Source organism: Cydia splendana, chromosome 12 (genome assembly GCF_910591565.1).
Source record: "Cydia splendana chromosome 12, ilCydSple1.2, whole genome shotgun sequence".
NCBI classification, from domain to species: domain Eukaryota; kingdom Metazoa; phylum Arthropoda; class Insecta; order Lepidoptera; family Tortricidae; genus Cydia; species Cydia splendana.
In genome coordinates, this window is record NC_085971.1 from 14,865,360 (window position 1) to 14,886,028 (window position 20,669).

The 20,669-nt window shown below is 37.9% G+C and overlaps 1 protein-coding gene and 1 long non-coding RNA gene across 2 annotated transcripts in view; both read right to left on the reverse strand.

Moving 5' to 3' along the window:
• Positions 1-17,822, reverse strand: part of LOC134795747 (uncharacterized) — a 107,371-nt gene extending 89,549 nt beyond the window's left edge. Inside the window, exon 1 of the long non-coding RNA XR_010144847.1 lies at positions 17,724-17,822. This is a non-coding gene — a long non-coding RNA (uncharacterized LOC134795747). The remainder of the gene's footprint in view (positions 1-17,723) is intronic.
• Positions 1-20,669, reverse strand: part of LOC134795648 (uncharacterized) — a 219,689-nt gene that overhangs the window by 163,638 nt on the left and 35,382 nt on the right. The gene's annotated exons all lie outside the window — the stretch shown is intronic.

Below are 20,669 nucleotides of genomic sequence, written 5' to 3' on the forward strand. Positions count from 1 at the left end.
CTCGTACTTATGAAGGTATATTACTCGAAAGAAATTATAGGTACTCGCTTATTTACATGTTTCGTCATTGCATTTGGTACCTATAGGTTGTAAAGTTTGTATCAACGAGGGTTTAAAAACGAACTGGTACTGAGGATCTGATGATAATGATGATGATTAAGGTGGTCACGGATACCAATCAACCATGTAGTAACATGATTAGGCTCGTTTGATTCGTCTCAACAAGATCTTTGACACTGAAGATACACAGGGTCTGATGATGGAGCTGGAAGGTGGCCACGGGTACCAGTCTATCATGTAACTAAACCACTTCGTGTTTGGGCTCGGTTGATTCTTCTCAACAAGATCTTTGACACTGGAGATACACAGGGTCTGATGATGGAGCTGGAAGGTGGCCACGGGTACCAGTCTATCATGTAACTAAACCACTTCGTGTTTGGGCTCGTTTGATTCGTCTCAACAAGATCTTTGACACAAGACAGTACTCAGGGTCTGATGATGGAGCTGGAAGGTGGTCACCATTACCAATCAACCATGCAACTAAACCACATCGTGTTTAGGCTCGTTTGATTCGTCTCAACAAGATCTTTGACACTAGGTGATACTCAGAGTCTGATGATGGAGCTGGAAGGTGGCCACGGGTACCAGTCTAACATGTAACTAAACCACTTCGTGTTTGGGCTCGTTTGATTCGTCTCAACAAGATCTTTGACACAAGACAGTACTCAGGGTCTGATGATGGAGCTGGAAGGTGGTCACCATTACCAATCAACCATCTATACCAATATACTATCTTGTGTCAAAGATCTTGTTGAGATGAATAAAACGTGCCTAAACACGAAGTGGTATAGTTGCATGGTTGATTGATACCGGTGACCACCTTCCGGCTCTATCTTCAGACCTTGAGTACTATCTTGTGTCAAAGATCTTGTTGAGACGAATCAAACGAGCCCAAACACGAAGTGGTTTAGTTGCATGGTTGATTGGTACCGGTGACCACCTTCCGGCTCCATCATCAGACCTTGAGTACTATCTTGTGTCAAAGATCTTGTTGAGACGAATCAAACGAGCCCAAACACGAAGTTGTTTAGTTGCATGGTTGATTGGTACCGGTGACCACCTTCCGGCTCCATCATCAGACCTTGAGTACTATCTTGTGTCAAAGATCTTGTTGAGACGAATCAAACGAGCCCAAACACGAAGTTGTTTAGTTGCATGGTTGATTGGTACCGGTGACCACCTTCCGGCTCCATCATCAGACCTTGAGTACTATCTTGTGTCAAAGATCTTGTTGAGACGAATCAAACGAGCCCAATCACGAAGTGGTTTAGTTGCATGGTTGATTGGTACCAGTGACCACCTTCCGGCTCCATGATCAGACCCTGAGTACTATCTTGTGTCAAAGATCTTGTTGAGACGAATCAAACGAGCCCAAACACGAAGTGGTTTAGTTGCATGGTTGATTGGTACCGGTGACCACCTTCCGGCTCCATCATCAGACCTTGAGTACTATCTTGTGTCAAAGATCTTGTTGAGACGAATCAAACGAGCCCAAACACGAAGTTGTTTAGTTGCATGGTTGATTGGTACCGGTGACCACCTTCCGGCTCCATCATCAGACCTTGAGTACTATCTTGTGTCAAAGATCTTGTTGAGACGAATCAAACGAGCCCAAACACGAAGTGGTTTAGTTGCATGGTTGATTGGTACCAGTGACCACCTTCCGGCTCCATGATCAGACCCTGAGTACTATCTTGTGTCAAAGATCTTGTTGAGACGAATCAAACGAGCCTAAACACGAAGTGGTTTAGTTGCATGGTTGATTGGTACTGGTGACCACCTTCCGGCTCCATCATCAGACCCTGAGTACTATCTTGTGTCAAAGATCTTGTTGAGACGAATCAAACGAGCCCAAACACGAAGTGGTTTAGTTGCATGGTTGAATGGTACCGGTGACCACATTCCGGCTCCATCATCAGACCCTGAGTACTACCTTGTGTCAAAGATCTTGTTGAGATGAATAAAACGTGCCTAAACACGAAGTGGTATAGTTACATGGTTGATTGGTACCGGTGACCACCTTCCGGCTCCATCATCAGACCTTGAGTACTATCTTGTGTCAAAGATCTTGTTGAGACGAATAAAACGAGCCCAAACACGAAGTGGTTTAGTTGCATGGTTGATTGGTACCGGTGATCACCTTCCGGCTCCATCATCAGACCCTGAGTACTATCTTGTGTCAAAGATCTTGTTGAGACGAATCAAACGGGCCCAAACACGAAGTGGTTTAGTTGCATGGTTGATTGGTACCGGTGACCACCTTCCGGCTCCATCATCAGACCCTGAGTACTATCTTGTGTCAAAGATCTTGTTGAGATGAATAAAACGAGCCTAAACACGAAGTGGTTTAGTTGCATGGTTGATTGGTACCGGTGACCACCTTCCAGCTCCGTCATCAGACCCTGAGTACTATCTTGAGTCAAATAAATACATAAAGAATGTCAGGTCGTTTCAAATATTTTTAATCCTCTCCGGTAGTTTATTAAACTGTACCATTATAAATTATAATACTATAAAAACAGTGCTAGGATCAAAGTATCTCGTTGCGGTTTACACGCACACAGTATAGCGTTTTACACGGCGCCCGCCGCACACAATGATAAAAAACCTCGTCGTCGCCGTTGAAAATGTGCGGAGCCGACCGACACACGTCCTGCGTCTACAAGCTCTGCCGCGGCACTGAGCTGGCGCAGCGCGCGTCATCGGTAATATAGAGTAGTTTTCAAAAAATTGCCAAAAAATTATAGTAGAATTTCATAAACACTAATGTATACCAACAGTATAAGCAAACGTTGCAGATTGCTTGAGTATGAAAATTAGTGTCCGACCGAAGGTTCGGTTTCGGTTTCGGTTTCGGCCAGTTTCGGCCAAAAAATCATGTTTCGGCTGTAGTTTCGGTTTCGGCCAAAAAACGGCCGAACCTTTCGGCCGGGCCGAAACTTGCGAAATGGTACTTCGGACAAAGACCAAAAGTTGGGGAATAAGTAGGACAACAATATTAATACCTGCATATACTGATTCATGTACAGAAATTAATTGGTTTATTATAAAACACAATTCCACTAATGAGGGCGCCGTTGGACGGTCGACGCAGTTTTAAGAGGCTGTCAACACCTATAACGCGCACGCTGTCTAATTGTATCGGAGTGAATGAGATAGCACTGTCGCACGCAGCAGTTGTCCGAGTATCAGCGCGGCCCGAGTCGAACGATGTCTTTTTCGCTCTTATTCACTCACTTATTCAGTCATTTTCCTATCTACCTCTAATGGCAAATTTTAAGCTACGCTCAACTAGTGCCGCAAAGTTGATTTTCTCAATAGTTAATATTTTGCGAGGCTGAACAGCTGACTATTGATTAAAACGAAGAAAAAACCCTTAAAAGTGTCCCCAGTACAGTTTTTCATACGAATGCTCGACCTTAGCCTCACTTTTTACCTCAAATTACCATTGGTTTGTGTTCCACATGTCCTCTACTTCAGCTTAGCCTTTGGCCTCGCTGCGCCATGCTCGGCCTGCGGTCTCGCGTTTTAATACAATGTACAATGGTTGAAGTCTGTGCTCAACTACTTATCCTGAAACCTGAAGCACGGTTTTGACTTCGCATGAAAGTTCGCCTCACTGGGGCACTTCGGACTTTTAGGCCCAGGTGAAGATCGGTACCCGGCCTTGCGATATTGTTAACAAAAAATTTCGCGCTCGCTGCGCTCGCGTTTTTTGGTTGGTTTTTTGGTTGACCCTGTATCTACATGTTAGCTTCACTGGTGAATGAATAGGATTAGACCAAGAAAATTCTTTAATGATTTTGATAGCATACGCAGTGCAACTAGTGCAAATGTTACTTATACGTCATAATTTCATAGAAGTTTCACACTTGCACTGCGTGTGTTATCAAAATCTTTGTAGAATTATTTTGGTTTAACTCTAGTAATTTTCTTAAAAAACTGCTTAAGTAACATACATTTTAAGGACCTTTTGGGTGTTGACAGCGCCATAATATGTGTGTAAAAGCGGTTTTATGTCATTTTTTCAACGATTTTAACAAGTCTACAAAAGTTTCGGTTTCGGTTTCGGTTTCGGCCGAAACTAGAGCCAGAGCCGAACCTTCGGTTTCGGTTTCGGTTTCGGCAAAAAAACATGTTTCGCTCGGACACTAATGAAAATGACTTCGATATTAAGTAGATTTTCGTAGGAATTGACACTTGTTTCGGAGAGAAAATTGAGTTCGTTTTACTTTGATTTTCTCTTTCTCAAAGGTATGTAGGAAAAATATCGTTTGATATGCCTAAAGTACAGGGTATTAGTAATACAAAATAGCCAGGTTTAGCAGAGTAAACTTCTCAACATTTCCAAATCAGAGCTCGCCATTCAGTGCTTCACGGGGTTTTTCGGAAACGACCATCAGAAAAAAAATCATTACTAATTTAATAAGTCCTTTTTCTAATATTTACAACGATATTTAAAAAGATAAGAAGACGCTTTTACTGGAACAAGTACTCATTGTTTCTAATAATGAGCACAAAGTCCTGAATTTCGTCGACTAGTATCATCAATTTTGCATTATTTCGACTTTTCTTGTAAGAGCGCTCTTAACACATTAGGTACATGAGGTTGCATAGGTACATATTCTTGTATTATTTTTATTTACTGGGTGTTAGGATCAATGATCATTTTCCAGAAACTCGTTTACATTATAGCACGCAAGGTCAATAAGGAATGATTTTAGTTTTTTTGTGAATAAGGCATTACTATCCTGTTTTTTTATGTGTTCAGGAACACAGTTTACACATGGATTCCCGCGACGCTGAGAGCCGCGCGAGCCTTGGCTAGACGTGTGCGCGGGGGCATCAACAGGTGCCGACTGCGTGTAGGTCTTTGGGTAGATTGCCCGTATGTTTTATAGTTATGTAGGTTGCTACGAATGTATGTACAAGCAGTCAGTATGTAAACACTTGGTAAGGTAAGGATGTTATGACGTCTGAATATGTCTTTAGCGGGATGGTCTAACGGTTTTCGGTCTATGACGCGCAAGGCTCGCTTTTGAATCTTGAAAACCCTGTCACGATTTGCAGACGTTGCCCATAAATCGACCCCTTGAATTAAAATTGAGTGAAAGTAACCGAAGTATGCTTTCCTCAAGTTGCTGGGAGATAAAGAAAAGTAAAGTAACATCTTCCATTCCGTGTATATTATAATCCTCACATAACCGTAACGCGCCTTCTAAAACCGCAATTCTAATTTAAGCCAACTCAGCAGTCAGCAACAACCATTCGCAAGCATTTGCCTGTCCGCAGTATCGCGAATTCGCGACCAACTTTTTGATTTATTTACCAAGCAAAACTCCCGCAAAATAGCCTTAACAAACGCTAGTTACGCAAGTGTGTATACCTTTACAACTGCTAAAAAGATATAAAAGTATTGTAAAGCATAATCTACATAAGCTGTTTCAAAGCGTCGTTTTGTGCGTTTTACACTCGCTGGCGTTGTAACCGCAGTAACTTTGGCTCTTTTTCCTGAAAAAATAACACGTAATTTTAAACCCTATCAACTAAGCATTTAAACTGCTTTTTGCGTGTCTTTATTCTCGTAAATTGATCTTGGTTAGCTCACTGTCCTACTGTTTCAATTGACGGTTATAGTAAAACTCTTCAGAGGTCAGCCTTTCATGATCCCTCGCAAATTGTATGGCAACGAATGTCGCTAAAGTGCGCAAAGTCGAAGATATAGGGGAACCATTCCTCGTATTGGACCCTGCTGGTAAGAAATTGCCAAATTACGCGACTGTAATTTTTTTGCGTCTCGTCCCGATACAATTTAACGTTTTTGTCCGTGGTGTCTATTTTAACATTTTGTATGTACAGAAAATAAATTCAGAAAGTTATGATTTATGATAAATCACTAAACGATAGCGATGACTTTAGAAAGTTAAAAGCTTTAGTTTTTAAGAGAAATCTATATTTATCGTTAATTATATTTGTTCGTTTTTGAGTAGAAGAAAAAGATTAGGGCAGTGTTAAACTTGGTCCTATTTAAAATATTGTTTAAAATACCCATATAACCATTCCAGTCGCTGAATCACAAAGTGGTAACTAAATGTCAGATGTGTCGTAACAGAGTCCACACAATGTGTCTAGAATTGTTTCGAAACAAAGTGTCGTCGCCGTGTCTACACTTTTCCGTAACAAGGTGTCGACACATTTGTGTGCACTTTGCGTGCGGTTTGCGACTAAATCTGACAGCAAATTTGTGACAGCAAATGTCAATATAAAATACCTCTTGAAAACCAAGGTTTGTCAAACTACTATTAGTGTCTCGTGTGCTCGTAATTCTAGTAAGTCATCATGGGCAATGCAAATGATAATAATCGACCGAAACCATATAAACACCCAACACCCGTCAACCTTTTACAGAAAAGTTTTTAAAGAAATTCAATAAGCTACTTAGGTCAGGCAACGAATGCTCCAAAAGTTGTAGAGGGAAATGCTCGGAACACAATTTTTGACTCCGTAACTCGGTTTGACAAGTTAGGAGGTGAACATATCAAAAGTCCCCGGCCGTAGCCCTTGAGCGGGGGGGGGAGAGAGGGGGCTTTGAAGGTCCCATTTTCCCGTTTTTCGATTATATCTCGGAAACTATGCATCTCAGCGACATGGCCACTTATACAAAATGAAAGTTAATTTAATTTGTTACAAGTTTATTCCGTCAATTTTTTCGATATGTTGAATAGTTTTTGAGATATCCGCTCTTGAAAGTTTATTTAGGGCTCTCAATTTTATCTTGATATATCTATATCAGTGAAGGTGCTAGGCCGTGTTTGGTATCGTTTTCGTATAAATCTGGGGTGCTGAATCCATTTAAGATATCACATTGACACCATTCCACAAAATAAAAATAAATCTTTTTAGGGTTCCGTACCTCAAAAGGAAAAAACGGAACCCTTATAGGATCACTCGTGCGTCTGTATGTATGTCCGTCTGAATACACAAAATAGGTAGTTCTTTACCTATAGATGACAGGAAAACCTATTAGAAATGTGCAGTCAAGCGCGAGTCGGACTTAATGTACGGAACCCTTAATACGCGAGTCCGACTCGCACTTGGCCGGTTTTTTTGAAACTCTTCTTGACGCTTAACCGCTGAACCGATTTCGTTGAAATTTGGTATAGAAATAGTTTGCGTCCCGGAACAGGACATAGGATAGATCTTATAACCAAAATCATCTTTTGAAGGTGTGAAAAGTGGCGTGGAAATTTGTACGGGAAATCAATAACCGCTGAACCGATTTATATGAAATTTGGGATGGTCTACATCTTTGATTTAGTTAAAAATGATGAAAAAACATGACTTCAAACCTAAACTTAAACAGTATTAACTTGAACTTGAAGTCAATTCTGAATTCCCCCCTACACCTCATTTCACACCTTTAAAGGATGATTTTTGAGATAACTTATTATATCCTGTCTCGGGACTCAAAATATATGTGTACCAAATTTAAATTAAAACTGTTCAGCAGTTTAAGCGTGAAGAGGAGTTTAAAAGAAAGTATTTTAATAAGTTTATATGTTTTTACTTCGGAATGGTGTCAATGTGATACCTTAACTAAATTTGGTACTGCGAATTTATACGAAAACGATACCAAACATGGCCTCGTAGCTTTACTGTTGTAGAAGTCAAAATAAAATTGAGAGCCCTAAATTCTTATTACTTGGCCAAACTTGTGTAGAAGGAAAAGGTAAAATAAAAGTCTTCGGCAGGAATATAAGACACAAATATATATTTTTTTGCGTTACTATTTCATTCATCAAATATAAACATACCTTGATTATACTATTCTAGTGAGATCCTCATAGATAAACAAAAACATTTACTTAAAAAATTACAAGGTCGAAATGTCACGGAACTTGTGAGAGTAATATGTGAAAAATATAAACTTTTATGACAAAAAAAATCTGGACACAATTTAAGAATCACCCAATTGCGTCGAGGAATCATCTGTATTTTTGCTTGTTTCATTACCTCCTCGCTTCTTTTTTGTCCTTTGTATTCTGTAGCAATTTGTTAGATCTGAAAATAAAGATAACTTGCGTCGTCACGGATGTCGATTTATAGGTTTTAGGGAGTGCAGAATTCGAAAACGATGATCATTTTATAATCCAAGATGGCGGCTACGTATTTTGTCATAAAAGTGGAATCCAAAATAGTCATCATTTTCGAAATCTGCGCCCCCTAAAACCTATAAAACGACACCCATGACGACTTTTATGGCATAGTGCATGGCCGCCATTTTGGATTCCAAAATGGTCATCATTTTCAAAATTGGGGCCCCCTAAAACGTATAAAACGACATCCATGACGACTTTTATGACACAGTGCATGGCCGCCATTTCGGATTCCAAAATGGTCATTATTTTCGAAATCGGCACTCCCTAAAACCTATATATCGACACCCATCTCGACTTTTATGACAAAGTGTTTTGCTACCATCTGCATGCAAGACATTTCTATTATTTTTACGTACAAAAATGGCCCCCTGGTAACTTTCAATCGAGATTTAATCGATAATTTATTCGATTAATATTCAGATTAATTCAATTTCAATCTATGTTAGGTCGACTAAACTAATCGCGATTAAAATTTGAGAATTAACTTTTTTTATTCCATTAATTAGTCGAATAAACAGTTAATCGATTAATGCCCATCTCTGACCACGGCATTTTTACACTTTGAGAATATCTGAAAACAAATCAACACAAGGAGCCATTTTGCACATCCAGTAACATACCAGTAACTTTGTTATTACTTTTGACAGAGCGTGTCATGTGTCAACACAGAGTCGACACAAAGTCGAAACATTGCAACTACTTTGTGACTGCAATATTTCTCAGCCTTAAACCATATTTATACATCATAATTAACAAGTTTCGTAGTATGTAAAGCGTTATTTCTGTTATTTAAGTATAGTATACGCATCGAAGTACTAAAAATGCTTCAAATAATATAGTTATGAACACAGGCACTGAGAAGTAAACAATTTCATTTCCGGCTAAACTAAAACAATGTGGTGGCGCGTTGATTATATTACACTTAGTTTATCAAATCACTCGAGCAGTTTAATTCCCCATAATAATTTAAGTCATATTGTAATATAAATGCAAACAATATATAATTACGTCTTGTAATCCGTTTTAGAGATGGCGTATTAATGTCACTTATTTTTATTTAAGTATTTTTCCATCTGACAGTTTCTATTTGACAGGAACAAAATGAACGAATGAACGAATGATTTTGGCATAAAGTAGTCGCAAACCCGAAACAATGTGTGCACACGGCGACCACACTTTATGTCACTTTGTGTCATGTGTCGACCCTTCCCCATTTCTGGTAACTGTGTCGACACGGCGACGACTCTGCGACTGGAATTGTGACCGAAACAGACGGTGTCGACACAAGATGTGTCAACACCGCGTCGTAACGGCGACTGGAAATGGTTGTATGGGTAAACAATGCGTATGATCAGTTTAATGTTTCAGAAACCATTTTAATCGAAACAATTAAATTGTTTGCTTTTCATAACAGAAAAACATTAAAGTTACGGCTTATTGGTACACAACACATGATGAAACAAAATAAATATAACAACATTTGCGTAATCAACAGGACATACGATTGTAATTTAATTATTTTGAATGAAATTTTGATTTTCAGCGTTATTTTTCATACTCCATTATTCATAATGTAAAAAAACGGACAATCACAATATAAATTCCTAAAAATTTACCATGTGTAATTTTAAGTGACATTGTATATTGTGAGATAAATAAATCATGTCAATCATATCATATCATATCATATCATATCATATCATATCATATCATATCATATCATATCATATCATATCATATCATATCATATCATATCATATCATATCATATCATATCATATCATATCATATCATAATTATCAAATATTCATGATGTCGTAATTTGAAAAAATATGGTAATATCTCCTTTATGCATTTTTCTCCAGCCCCATCTTTTCAGTGTGAATTCTGTCACCTTATAATGGAAAACCATGCTACTTTAGTCAGCCTCAGTACTTTTTGTACTGAAGCTGACTGAAATAGCATGACACGTTCGAACGTTTCCGAAGAAAAGCATACGATGGGAAAGGATAATTCATATAAATTCCTAAAAATTTACCATGTGTAATTTTAAGTGACATTGTATATTGTGAGATAAATAAATCATGTCAATCATATCATATCATATCATATCATATCATATCATATCATATCATATCATATCATATCATATCATATCATATCATATCATATCATATCATATCATATCATATCATATCATATCATATCATATCATATCATATCATATCATAATTATCAAATATTCATGATGTCGTAATTTGAAAAAATATGGTAATATCTCCTTTATGCATTTTTCTCCAGCCCCATCTTTTCAGTGTGAATTCTGTCACCTTATAATGGAAAACCATGCTACTTTAGTCAGCCTCAGTACTTTTTGTACTGAAGCTGACTGAAATAGCATGACACGTTCGAACGTTTCCGAAGAAAAGCATACGATGGGAAAGGATAATTCATTACATATGTAACCTTGAAATAATGTTTATTTATGGCCGGCCAGCTCACATTTTAAGGGACCCACTGATTAACAGTCCGCCGGACGGTATCGGCCTGTCAGTTAGAACAAAACTTTGACAGTTCCGAACAACTGACAGGCCGATACCGTCCGGCGGACTGTTAATCAGTGGGCCCCTTAAGGCTTTTACAGACTTCGCAACAAAATGACACATGATTTTAGATAATTGTTGGCTAAGAACTAAGAAAGAGCAACGAAATTGCCGCAATGTATTGAAATCGCATGCGAGTGTCAATGGCATTTCGATAGGCCATTACTCTAAGATGAATAGCGAAAGTCACGGCAAATTAGCGAATCCCACCGAACCGGTGTTTCGCAAGAAATCGGAACTTCATAAATATTGATACAAGTGCCGACCTTTGCTCGGAGCGTGACACATTTTAAACTTGTTTTAACTACGAGTAGGTATTTTTTATTTTGCGACCGCATTACTTACTTATACTTGAGGTGAAAATTAAATTTAATACAGGATGGACCGAAATAACCCGATAACCTTTAACCACCTGACGGTATTAGGTATGAGTAATAGGTCAAATTACAATATATTTGTAGTTAGGAAATTACAATGAATTTATAGGGAAAGACGTTAAAATTAAAAAAATTACATCGGTATAATATAATATAGTTGTCAATCGCTCTCGCAGACTTCCAAGATACAGGCTCAGCCTAGTTTGGAGTCTGATAGATATTTTTCTGCACATGTATACAACTCTTTTTATGATAATAAATTATTTGTATTTGTATTTGTATAATAAGACGCTTAATATAGTGCTCGACCAAAACAACAAAAAATATCACGGAAAACTAGTTAAAGAAAGCTTTTTCTTTCGAATAAAGTCAAGAAAACATCCCAAAAACTAAACTCTCCCTTTGTTTCTCCTTACGTTTTAACGATAACACTTTAATGCCCTTCACAGACCACACAGTATCTCTTCATCTACACTATTGAATTTTTAAAGATAATCTAGTTAAGGTGCCTCCCTATCACAACGACCTTGATATACATTTAGGCCGCAATGCGTCTTTCTGATATCGCCCTCACCTACCTAATTTACATTATGATATTAGAAAAAAATTAGGTTTCTAAACGCGAGCACCTTGTTTTACTAAACATTTATAGCTTCGTGTTAAGAGGCGCGTCATCACCGCAATATATGTGCATCAATGATTATATTGATTATATGTACAATATAAAATTAAGCTAGTTCTTTAAAAAGACTAATTCGTATTACTATTACAAGCAAAACAACTGAGCATCAGTAGACCTTATGTGTTTAAAATAAGGTTTAAAAATGATCAGTTAACTGTGTGGACGATGATACAAAATAAGTCAAAAGTACGCAAGCAATAATAGCGTGCTGCAAAACTTCCCTGTGTACAACTACTAAAGCTGAAGTGCGAACCCTGAATAAGTAAAGCAAGAGCCATCGTTAGGGACGCCGCTTAAAATGGAAATCGCGGGTCAGGCGCAAAATACTCAAATTCAATTGTAAATATACATTAAAATGCGTTGCAGCTTAAAAGCAAGCTTTAGCAAAACTGAATTTCGTTTTTACTTTCCTAAATATAGGAAGGCCTTGCTGCTTATTATGTACACACCCTCGGTCGTAACTGTAACATGCTACCAACCCTATTTTTATTCTGATCCTAAACCAAACAGTTGTTGAAGTAAACCAGTATTAGAGTGACCTCCGATGGTGCATGGTTTTTACCTATGTCAAAGTAATAATCAGACTGGAGCGCCTTAAGTGATGTAAGCGATGTGAATGAGCTTAGTAGATACAGGAAAGGAATTCCTAAACAAATTGTACAAAGAAAACAACATAAGCCAAGCCGGTCGCGGGTTCTGCCACAGACTAGAAAAATACAAAGGACCTATATGTACTCGTATTGTTTAACTGACTAATAAAACCCAAGTGATTATCAAATAATTTTTTATAGTTTACAATGTAAACTATATGTAAATTTTACATAAACGAGGTGGGGCGATTATGATCAAGAACATCAGAAGACGATGCACAGTTACATGTTATTACAGTTGAATTTTTTAAAGCTGAGCTTTTTTTTATTTTATGGGAGCTCATAGTTCTACACGGTCAGCTTAACAAAACTATGCTATGCAACAATATCTACTATTTATAAACAAAGTGAACAGAAGAATCAGCCAAATCTACATAGTAACCCTTACAGAAACGTTCTGTAATGCAAAGTTTCTGTGCCAAGCCCTGCTCCGGAGGCGCGGGTAGTATTTTATTCAGGTTGCACCGTTAATGAAATATTCAGGCACAACCCTAATAACGCCCTGGCGGGAGCATACTATTCGACACTATGTTTACAGGAGTACTACTTAGGATTGTTTGCAATGAAAGTACAGATGTGCCGACGGAAAGTTTCCGGAAATGCGGCACTTTTCATATCTTTGTTTCTAGTAAAATTTTCCTGAAGTTTTCGAGAACTTTTCTAACTTTTTGAAAACTTTCCGCAACTTAAATAAAAGTGTTAAGTATATGTATTATGTATCTTTAAATTGATTTGGAAAAATGAGACTTACTCGAAATTACTTCATAAAATTCTGGTTTTGAGTTTAAGTTACTTCCTACTAATTAATAAACGGAAATTTGTTGGTATCCCCGAAGACATTTGAAAAATGAAACTTTAAAGAAGAGTTGTTTGTACAAAATCATTAAATAAGTACATTATATTTTGAAATTTATATGTAATTAAGAGAAAGCATGTTCTTCTGAACAACTGTCAGTCCTAATGAACGAAAGGGCCAAAATCCGCATTCCGACATTTTAAACTTGCCCTTATCGGGACGTTGATTGATCTTCAATCACCAGCATAACCTGGTCTTCATTGCTCTACTCTAACTACTCTTAACTTTCCAAGTTCCACGCGCAGAGATTCTGCACAGGCTAAATGTAGCATTTTTTTTTGCGGACGCATTTTTGTATGACAAAGGTTTGCACGGGTGTTAGATGTCTTTTAAACTTGCTAAATTTAGCACCTATGTATCTAAAATGATAGTAGATGTATGCAGAAGATTTGTATGAAAAGAAGTTGCCATTTGGGTGCTGTACCTTTATAACAAATGCTCAAATTAGCATTTTAATTTCTAAAGTATTTGGGGTCCCATCACATTGCATGTCAAAAAAAAATTGCTCCTTGGTTACTATTATGTGGCTTTAAAACTCACTAAATTTAACACCTAAAATGCTTGGCGACACTTTGGATACGAAAAAAAGTTGCCGCTTGAGTTGTTTGGCGTCTTCAAAACATGCTGAATTTAGCAATTAAGATGTAGCAAGATGTAGAATGTAGAAGTCCGCGCGAATGGTAGCTGACACTTTCTCGAGGGTCAGGATACGATAGTCACGGTATATCGGTCAATAGGGGCAGAAAGGGCCACATTAAATTGTGATTGATTGTTGTGGGCGCCTCGGGGCCCCTTTCGATTGGGGCTTGATAAAAGTGCATTAGTTATATTAGGGAAAATCGGGCCAAGCGTGAACTGTTTATCTAAATTAAACGGTGGAAGTAATTGAGCATATTGATGAAAATGCCACCTTTGTAAAGGATTTAAAATTTTAAGTTTTGGTTTAAATATTGCTATCGATTTATTTAAAGAATAAGCGGTAGGAATTTAGCTCTTATAATAACAAATTTCCGTGTGATACAGCCATTAAAAATATCGACGATTGCTCGACGTGTTTCGCTCCAATCAGGAGCATTCAGCATTTCAGTATATACAGATGTAGTGCATATTTAATTGTTTTCTATCGTATTTTCTCGAAAACGTTCGTATTTGTTATTTCTACTTCAGTCAACCTCAGTACTTTTTGTACCGAGACTGACTGAAATAGCGAGACACGTTCGTACGTTTCCGCGCGTGAAAATACGATGGAAAATAATTATGCACTACATCTGTATTTTCAACAACAACTTTCAACCGAGTTTTGATTGGAGCATAGACATGCTCTTAGAAGGTCGGAGTTACCATAAAACAAATCGTCATATGCTGACCACAGGACGGCGTGTACAAAATTATTAAAACACGAGAATTTCAAAAACAATATACATACCTAATCGTACCTACATTATATACAATGTATGTATAACCCTTATTATATTAATTTAATATTGAAAATGCCTCGTCATGTTTAGTTTGTATCGTCTATTTTTTAGCAAGTTTTTGTGTTATTATTGGACATTTTGGACAAGTTTATTCTACGGCCTAATGAGTAAATAGAAAAGTACCCATAAAACATTTGCGGCAAGGAATGAAAAGGGTACTTTAGTACCATCAAGTTGGAATCAAATATTCAGTACAAATTGCACAGACAGCAAATATTCGCGTTACGATGGCACTCGAGGGAATTATATTTGGTTAAAAGGACACCCCTAATGAGGGTCCAGAACTCTTAATATCACCACTTACCAAATGTTTTTCTAATGTGACCAGTATACGCATGAACTTCGATTACGAATGATGGCTACTAATCTTGGGGACATAGTTATAATGGTTTAGTTAGGTGAGTGGTTGGTAAGTGTTAGGCCAGGGCCCAAAGGAACCATTTCACGGCCCACCGCCCTTATGGAGTGCGTTAAAATTTAATTCGTTCCGAAGATGTCGACGTCCAGCGTTCTGTGAGTGCTTATTAAGTTTTTATTTAAGACTACGTACGACTGATCGTACAAGGAAGAGTGGAGGGAACCAGATCGCGCGGCAGATCACCTATGGCTGGACTGACCAAATAAAATCAGCAGTGGGTGGCGTATCTGACTGTGCCAGACAGTCTGCCAACAGGGAGAGATGGCGGGAGATCGTGCGAAGAGCTGTGTCCGCCTACCGGTATTACGGACGCCTCTACGTGACCACGACCGCTCTGTCAAGAGCGATACGACAGAGAAGAAGAATAAGGCATATGTAGTTACCTAATCATACTTTAAGGTGTTCTCATATCTAGCGAATTGTTGTTTGCTTCAGATTGTGCATTTGGCTCAACTCATTCCAGGTGCAATCTACAACAAACCAATGTGCGAACTCGCGGCATATTTGCCAGATTTGGATTTTTGCTCCCTTTACTGTCATTGTTGACTATGGCTCCTAAAACTTGGCCGCAATGGCTTTACTTCTTGCACCCCATTTCGGTGACGTTTTCGTATATGATTATCAACAATGTAAACACTGTAGAAGAGATAGTAATTTACATGTCTCTTTCCACTATAGCCTCCTAAGGCCCAGCCATACAAATGAAAAATCCAATATTTGCCACTGAAATTTGAACCTATAGTGTAGGAAATACAGTTGATTTTGCGTTGTTGGAAAATTGAACGAAACAAAGGAAAGGCGACTCTGTTCCAATTGAATTGGATTTAAATTTCATCGGACTGAAGAGATACTATTAAGTAGGACCTTGGGGCTTAGGAGGATAGGTAGATGGTTTGCTTGGAGAACAAAGTCCAATAAGAAGCCTTATTAGCCTTCTGCGGATCTCTCATTTTTTTCCTTTTCGTACAAGTTTCAGTCAGACAAAGAAGTCAACGGTGAAATAATGCCTCAGACATTTTACAAGTGCTTGTACATATTGGACTATCGCCAGTTTATCGTCGTGTGTGATATGATATGGACTTTATCTGACATTATCGATATGAATGAAGGCGTCTGCCTGATTAGACCGTTCAAATAGTTATTGAATGTTTTAAGTACTTGAGTTTATAAGAATTTCTGAAGAGATGTTATACATAATATTTAATAGAAGAACAAAAGACTTACTTGAGTCAGTTGAGTCATAAATAAATAAAAAACCGGACAAGTGCGAGTCGGACTCGCAACCAGGGTTCCGTACTTTTTAGTATTTGTTGTTATAACGGCAACAGATATACATCATCCATATATCATCTGTGAAAATTTCAACTGTTTAGCTATCACGGTTCAAGAGGACAACAAAAATTGTCCTCTTTTATAAAACAATGTCACGGAGAAGGTGCTAAAGTTGTATATACCCATGTAATCATATTTTTTTATTTATAATTTGGTTAAAAATTATCGTATCTGTCAACATTGAAAATACAAACTTAAAAACTTCCCCTTCTTGTTGCTATTGTTAACCATGTTCGGTTAATTTTGATCACGTCTCAAATGACATCCTGTATACGTAGGTACATTAAATAATTCGTTTACGATATTCTTGTTACGTGTGCCAATACATTCCAATGTATATTTTCTGGATTCCATCCATCGTCTTGATCTTTGATCGATTTAATGGATCAATAAAAAGTTTCACAGCTTGGAAAAACTAGCCTGCTCGGGATGTAAATCAGGATTTCCTGTTCATTTGCGGAGTTGCAGTAATGAGCCCGTGAAATATATTATATTTTTTAGTTTATATGTGTGCAATGTATGCATTTAGAAAGAAGCCTGTTGCTTATTTGAGGTATAGCGTCAAAAGGTGGCCTTAAGGATGACTCACGCTAGACCGGTCCAGGGCCGGGCCGGAGCTTCGTTTACTATGAAAAGCACCACGTGATCACCGATCAGCCGTCATAGATAATGACATGTCGGACGCCTCGGCCCGGGCACGGGCACTTGAAAGAAATAAATGCTGAAAAAAAAAAAAAAAAAACATTTAAGTACAAAAATGTTATATCTATATCTTATATCTTCAATATCTTTATAGAGTAATTTTACGGTTTAGACTCACTTGTATTAGTCACTCACGCGACATGTTTCGGAGACCCTTGGTCTCCTTGGACAATGTTTAAGAGCCAAAGGGAGTGGTCATTTCTCCATACAAACGTACTCCTCGTTTTCCTCCGTGGTTTTTGAAGCTAGAGCAATGATTTTTTCAACACAGTTTAATATTGTCAATATCTGTGTCGGACCGTTTTGCTTTTTTTGATATTTTTGTTTTTTAAGGCGCTAGAGCCCTTCAAAAATGGCCAAAATGGCCTAATTGACTATGCCGCAATGAGAGGCGTGGCATTCAAAACTGATATCAATTAGTCAAAAAAGCAAAACGGTCCGACACAGATAATTTCATAATCATTTAGATTTCTAAATTTGGTTACGATTGGTTTAGTTTTGGAGGAAACAGAGGAGTACGAAACCTCGATTTTTGAGATTTTTACGCAGGATTTTTCGCCTTGTCCTTATCGCACTACTTTTAGGTGCCGCTTCCGTTAGCGAGACAGGTATATTTACCTAAAATATTTAAAACTCAGCTCCTGTTTCGTCTTAATAGTATGTCTCACAACTGTTTAAATTCGATTATCTTTATAGAGCTCTTAATTCCCTGTTTGTAGTGTAGACATACCGCATACATACATACATACATAAGTAGAAGGTTCTTTAACTCATCATTCAAATTTAATGGCGCCTAAACATTATCTGGCACTTAAATAAAGACCGTCGCACACATTTGCATAATCTTAGAAGTGTTTTCTGAAGAAAAGTTCCCGTTAAGCCTCCTGAGTCCCGCACGACATTATTGCAGTTTTGAATTTGGAACCATCTAAATCTTGTATTCCATTTTAATTCAAAATGCGATTTGGATTAAATCCCTTATAAAGGTCTCAGGGACTCAGGAGGATAGATCGACAAATGGAGCATTCCATTAAATTATTAAATTGTCTACCGTTTGCCGGTATAAGAGTTTCCTTTCCTATGACAAATGGACAAAAATATGCACAGAAAAATAATGGCCTGCTTTAAATGCCGTAAAAAAAGTCGCAACACAGGAAATAAAATGCGTTTGTACGGGACAGCCCGTGGAATGCTCCAAATAATTTTTGAGATAATCCTGTAGGTAGGTATTAATATTTTTTTGGTATGGAACACTTCAAATCTCAGCTTTTTCTTCATACTCCAAATACTTAATAAGATTATCTGCACTTATAACTTTCTGAATCATCCTTATTTATATCCACAGCGGGCTAAGCACGTACTTGATGGCCAACGTTTAGATACGAAGGTCCGATAGGGATCATTAACCCTCCCATGTCCATGGAGGAAGGGTTAAATTTGTTATTAGAGTTTAATGACTCGATGAAATCAGTAGCTTTGGTAGTTTGTAGTGAGATTTAGATAAAGATCGACAAAGTAGGGGAGATTGACTACATCCAGGCAAATGTTATTATTATATGAACCTGTTCAGATCAATCAAAATTAAACTTTCGTGAGACATATTTTAAATTATTTAGATCACAACGGTTACACACACATGTATTTTTTTGTATTTTTTATTGAGATCATTATAAAACAAGCTTGTTAGGTCAATTTTGTTAATTTGTTCAGAATGGATATTCGGTGTCGCTGACATCAGCGAGCAGTGTCAACGATTTCCTAATACATACATATATACATTCATACTAAATTATTACACATTTAACTATACTTTTTTCATACAGCCTTAGCCGTTGACATAATTCAGCTAATACCATCTTGCTTTTTTGCTGACTCTCAGGTCTCACGCTCCTCACGCTTAGGGTTGCCATACGTCCGGATTTGTCCGGACATGTCCGGATTTTTGACGCTTTGTCCGGATTGCGGCCGGACTTGGCATGTGTCCGGATTTTTAGGAATGACCTTATAAAAATAAAATGCGCGCCCGGGGAGGGGGCTACGGGATCGGGCGAAGGGAAAGGGAAAAGTAGATCCACGATACAGTACACCGCAGAGAGCAGCGCGCCGCCGGGGCGTCGTTCAAGTTACGCCAAATCTCTGCTACAAGAAATGTCCGGATTTTTAGGGTCATGTCCGGATTTTTATCAGGACTTTTAATTCTTCCATATGGCAACCCTACTCACTCTAGGCAAACGCGGTGCTAAAAGTACGGACGGAAACGGGTCAAGCATGCCTTTACTTTGCGACCCTCGGGATAGGGATGATACACAGGTAAGGGTTAGCTTTAAGGTGGTGTTACACTTACCCGACAATGAACGCGCGACAACTATGTACAGTCGTCGTTAAAGATATGTTTACATTTTTCGCCTAATTACAATAAGGCATAAGGTGTAAAAGTGTAAACATATCTTTGACGTCGACTGTACATAAATGCAGAGCAATAGGTGGCACAGATCAGGCGCGGAGTTGATGTCTACGTTAACCTTTAAGCCATTCGGTTTTAACTTTTAAATCGCTACTGGATAAAAAAATATTCAGAAATAGCGCTAGCTTACTTTCGAGTAGCGATGCATTTTCATAAATGTTTACATACCTGAAACAGAAAGAAAAATTATAAAAAATTAGGCTCTTAGATATCAAGTTTCTTATTAAGTAAGTTTATTATTTGTGCGTGTTTGATATACTCGTTTTATGCGATGTGTTTACAAAAGCACCGTTTTGTGTACAACTTGTAGTTTAATTAAGACGAAGACATGTGGCGTTACATCATACATGCCTAAAGGGCCCTTATGTTCCACATGCATAAGGACCATTCTCTGATAGAAAGCCACATACGCGAACACGTTGCTAATATCAATAGTATTTCTATTACACGTAGAACTTGACTCTCACGTTCTTGTAAACGATGCCCACAATATTGTGTAAAAAGTCGTAGGTACGTGTTTAATACTCATGTTGATACGGTTTTTGGACGTATACGGATAGGATCGTATAGGCATAGGATGTAGCAATAGTGTACGAAAGTGATATATTACTCTAACACCATCTTCACTTTTAAAAGGAAAGTTATGTCTGGAAGCTAAGTAAATATTTTCTTACTATGCATATATTACCTAAGATCTTACATAATTATGTATATCCTTTCTAGTTTTTTTTTCCCTGTAACAAATTTATTACTTATTGCTTAGACATCGGGCTGAATGCATCGAACCAGAAAAAACTTTCATTCCCTTTAACTGCTTATTACTGATAAAAGTACTTCGAACAAAGCAGTATTTTTATGCTCAGTGTGCTGTTAAATTGTACCTACACAG